This window comes from Tursiops truncatus, unplaced genomic scaffold (genome assembly GCF_011762595.2).
Source record: "Tursiops truncatus isolate mTurTru1 unplaced genomic scaffold, mTurTru1.mat.Y mat_scaffold_657_arrow_ctg1, whole genome shotgun sequence".
Lineage (NCBI taxonomy): Eukaryota > Metazoa > Chordata > Mammalia > Artiodactyla > Delphinidae > Tursiops > Tursiops truncatus.
In genome coordinates, this window is record NW_022983367.1 from 32,315 (window position 1) to 37,494 (window position 5,180).

At 41.6% G+C, this 5,180-nt stretch overlaps 1 pseudogene; it reads right to left on the reverse strand.

Moving 5' to 3' along the window:
- Positions 1-1,682: 1,682 nt before the first annotated feature.
- LOC117310930 (ferritin light chain pseudogene) lies at positions 1,683-4,521 on the reverse strand (annotated as a pseudogene).
- Between the last annotated feature and the right edge of the window lie 659 nt (positions 4,522-5,180).

Consider the following 5,180-nt stretch of genomic DNA (forward strand, 5'->3'; position numbering starts at 1 on the left):
ATGTAAACCACCATCTGGCAACCTTCCTTTTTCTAGTCTAGATAATCTGCAACTGTAGCGCAATAAAATTTGCCTTGCAACCATCAATTGTCTTGGGCCTTCTGACCCCATTCGTCGGTGCTACTTCAGTTCCTTACCCCTTCCCTTCTGACCCTGGGCGGTGAAATCCTCTTTCTCCGGCTGGTCCGCGGCACACATGAATATATGTCTTTGTCTTGCTGTACTGCACCTGTGCTGTCTAGTAACAGATATTTTGTCTGCTAGTAGTGTTCTAGATTATGTCTTTCCAAAGCGCTGAGGCAGTGCACCTATTCTGTAGTTGCAGCTGATGCCTGAATGTAGCCTAGCTGACAAATTATTGATTAATAAGAACTTGAATTTCTCAAAGATTTGTACTGTTAACCAAAATCTGAGCAAGGAGTCTCAAATGTAATTCTTAGCCAGAATTACATGTTAATGAACCATTTAACAGTGTGAATCAAGGAACATCAGTGTAAGGATTTCTTTTAATTTATTTTTTACCTGCTTGAAATATCAGTTAAAGTTTGCCAGCTTGGTTGCAGATGAACGGACGTTGGAAGTTCACCAAACTACTTAATGTGGGATAGGATAATAGACTTCCAGCGCCCTCAAGGCTGTGACCTTGCAGCCATTTTACATAGCACATCCTCCTCCTATAGGGATGAACCTTTCCCTGGCCCGAAAAGTAGCAGCTCTGTTGAAGCTTTGCTTATTGTAACAGGATTTTGTTTCCAGGTTACATGTCTGTGGAAGACTTAATTCTGAATAGAGATATAGATATTACTGGAAACTAATTGTTTTTTCTATTATACTCTGATTTATCAAAAAAGTAAAACATTTAAACTGTGCTACAGAAATTCAGAAGTTGTCTTGCAATCTTTAAACAATAAATGAATGAGTTGCCCTTAAAAAAAAAAAAAGGATTAAGCAGTTAAGCTGTTGGTCCCACATCAGACAAATTTTCCTATACCTTCTGTCAATATTGTTAACAGAGACTGTTATTTTATTAATCCTTATGATCCCGTGATTCTTTCTTTCATGTTTCAGGGCACAGCAGGTGAGAGAGTGGATTTGTTAAGCTGGGTGGGTTTATCCTTCTTTTATGCGTTCATTCAATTTTATGTTCATTTACTTATTGTACACACATGGCAATAGAAGCTGCTAAAGCAATCATTGCTATTCTGCAAAACAACAAGGCACAGAAGCAGATGTCTTATTTCTGAGATTTCTCCCCCCAGGATTATTATGATTAAAGATCCTTTCCCCCCACTCCCTGGAGAGGACAAGGGGCTGCTCGCTGGAGGTTTTTTAATGACTTGGGGAAAGGCTCAAATATCCCCCCGTTATGGTAATCCACCCCAGGGGCAAACCTCACAAGAATATTATGAATTTATTTTATTGTTCTATCCTTGCAAAGGTAATACTCAGCTCATTAGAATATGAAAACTATACTGTCAAATTTCAGAATTACATGGATGAAGAAAATCACCAGTGGCATCATATCACGTGTGTTATAGTTGTATTTACTATATTGACTCTATTAACTATGTTGTGTTAACAATATATTGTATAACTATATATTGAAAAGGCAAAATGCTGTAACTTATTTCAGAAAAAATAATTATGTTGGCAAACCCCAAATTGTACACTGTAGACAGGTCCTAGGAAAAGAAGATTTAATTCATAGTGGACAAGAGGTTAGCTTCTGTTTTCAGCCATGTGCTATTTCAAGAATTAAACGTCATGAATAATACAGGATATAAGAGGAATAGTCTAAAGACGGAAAAGCACATTTTGATTAGGAAAGAGAATTTAAGGCTTAAGTCTTTTTTTTTAAGGAAAACTGCCTTATTACTATGAGATAAGAAAATTGTTTCCTTCTTTTCTTCCTTGCTTTCTTTTTCTTTTTTTTAACCTTTTTAATTTTGGATATTTGACCTCTAAGCTGAGATGACTGAAAATGCCTCCTCTGGGCATCAACATTTTTGAAAGACTTTTTCCCCCTCCCTAAGGGCTATTTGTCTCTTGGAGGCATTGCCTACATTACTCACCAAGAGGCAAGCATTTGTCCTTGCACTAAATGCTGACATCTCCTGATAAGAGGGAAGCTGCAAAGTAGAAGAATTGAAGGTCAATATGTTGATAGTGGTCTCAAGAGCATTGACGTACATTTGTGTATTGGGGAAGGGGAGAGAAGCTTGAGAGTGGGCCAGTGGGGAGGGGTAAATATTTTGTGATGCTGTCTACCTATGGGCTTATAAAGTTTACAGCTGCATTAGGAGGACAAGCATTACCATTAGCATGAAAAGTAGGGCAGACCTCAGTTGCAAAAGCTTCTAGCCATACACATAGGGCAATACGTAAATGATACACCTTATTGCATTCACCCATTCACCCTCCCCTGTTCATGCTAATTGGAAATTTCAGTCCATTTCAGAGAAGTAACACAACTATCGATCATTTCCCCTGGCACGAATCTTCCTAGAGCTCACGCACTAGCCCATGTGTCTTAGATTTAATATCTGATCACTAGCTGGATTGAAGCCAAGAGGTGGTTCCCAAAGTTGCTGCACATTAGAATCACCTGGGGAACTCTGAGCCCTCCCTGTGCCCAGGCTCCTCCCTAGACCTACTGAATCAAAATCTCTGGGGCTGGGACCCAGACACCAATGTTTTTCTTAAAAGCTCTTTAGGTAATTCAAATGAGCAGCAAAGCTTGAGAAGCAGCCCAATAACGGGAACAAACTTATTTCACACAGATAAAGTGGGGCAATTCATGTGTTAAAAGAACATGAATATATGTCCATGCCTCTCTCACGCTTTGTCACAGTTTACCCTTCCCCCTCCCCATATCCTCAAGTCCGTTCTCTAGTAAGTCTGTGTCTTTATTCCTGTTTTATCCCTAGGTTCTTCATGACATTTTTTTTTCTTAAATCCATATATATGTGTTAGCATACGGTATTTGTCTCTCTCTTTCTGACTTACTTCTACACTGTTGGTGGGGATGTAAATTGGTGCAACCACTATGGAAAACACTATGACAGTTCCTCAAAAAGCTAAAAATAGAGCTACCATATGATCCAGCAATCTTACTCCTGGGCAAATATCTGGACAAAACTATAATTTGAAAACATACATGCACCCCTATGTTCACAGCAGCACTATTTATAATAGCCAAGACATGCAAACAACCTAAATGTCCACTCACAGATGAATGGATAAAGAAGATGTGATATATATAAAATGGAATACTACTCAGCTATAAAAAAGAATGAAATAATGCCATTTGCAGCAACATGGCTGGACCTAGAGACTATTATACTAAATGAAGTAAGTGAGAAGGAGAAAGACAAATACCATAAGGTACCACTTATATGTGGAATCTAGAATATGATACAAATGAACTTATCCATGAAACAGAAACAGACTCACAGACATAGCACACAAACTTGTGGTTCCCGAGGGGAAGGGGGAGGTGGGGGAGTGATGGATTGGGAGTTTGGGATTAGCAGAGGTAACCTATTATATATATGGTGGATAAACAACAAGGTCCTACTGTATAGTACAGGGAACTATAGTCAATGTCCTGTAATTAACCATAATGGAAAAGAATATGAAAAATTATATATATGTATAACTGAATCACTTTGTTGTACAGCATAAACTAACACAACATTGTATATCAACTATACCTCAGTAAAATAAATTTTTTAAAAAAGAAAAAACCATGAATATATATATATATACTTATATATATATATATATATATATATATGTTTCTTTTTTTCCTCTTTATTCTGTTTGTGTTTCAAATAGGCTTTTTTTTTTCCTTCTGCAAAAAGCGTTATTGTTTCCATTTGGTCCAAGGCTTGGGAGAGGGCTCCAGGGCGGTTACAAAGCTGCCTCGTAGCTGCAGAGCAGGGCTTCAGGCAGAAGCTCTGATGCCAGAGGGGCTCCTCAGAGGCGGCTGGACTTCAGAGACTCCTGTTTGTGCTCGAGGGTGAGCCTTTCAAAGAGATACTCGCCCAGCACAGCCTGCGGACCAGCCAGCCTGCGGAGGTTGGTCAGGTGGTCGCCCATCTTCTTGATGAGTTTCACCTGCTCCTCCAGGAAGCGGCTCTCCAGGAAGTCACAGAGGTGGGAGTCTGCGCGGGCGGAAGCCAGGGCGCGCAGATGTGATAGTGCCTGGTGCAGGCTCTTCTCCCTAAGAATGGCGGCTTCCACAGCGTCCTGGGTTTTACCCCACTCATCTTGAGAAGGCTTCCGCGCATCCTGGAAGAGGGCGCGGCCACAGCACTGGTTTTGCATTTTCAAGAGACGCTGGGCGCCCTCACACTTCTCCTCAGCCAGTTGGCGAAAAATGTGGCCCACACTGTCCAGAGTCCCATTGTTGCTGTCGAAATAGAAGCTCAGAGAGAGGTAAGTGTCCCCAGATGCATGTTGAACAGGCGGTGGACGGCGGCCTCCACCTCGATGGAATAATTCTGACGAACCTGGGAACTCGTGGTTGATCAGTGATAAGGAGCTAAGCTCAAAAAACGGTGTTGGCCTGTCCTGGAGGCTGAGGATAGCTGAGTGGCTGATTCCAAAGGTTGCGACAGGAAGAAAGGTTGGAGGGTGGTCGGGGGCTGGAGCAAGGAGCGTCCCTGGGTCTGTTCATTCCAAACACTGTTGAAGCAAAAGACAGAACTGCAGGACTGCCGAGCGCACTGCCTCAAATAGGCTTTGATATAAATGAACAAGAAGTCCAAGCAAGGACAAAACTTACCCTTCCCCCCACCAAAATAGCTGGCGATACTAGAATCTAGACCTGGGAAGGGATTCTTCCATTACTTTCTGAACATTCCAAGCCACTAGAGCAGTGGTTCTCAAAGTATGGTCACCTTGTAACCAAGCAGTACCCTATGGGGCCTTCCTAGGACAGACCCATCCCCCATATCCTCTGCTGTAGTTCCTCTCTGAAGTACTCAGATAATAGTATCTCAGGCATATTTCTTGAGTTTTCAGATGCTAAAAACCACCACCCAATGGAAGAAATTAACTCCTTGATGATCATGAGCACGTAGCCCCCAGACCTTCTGGCACCTAAGGATGGATAATGTTACCTGCCCTGTGGCCTCAACATCAACCAATCAGAGGATTGTGCACGAGCTGATCAC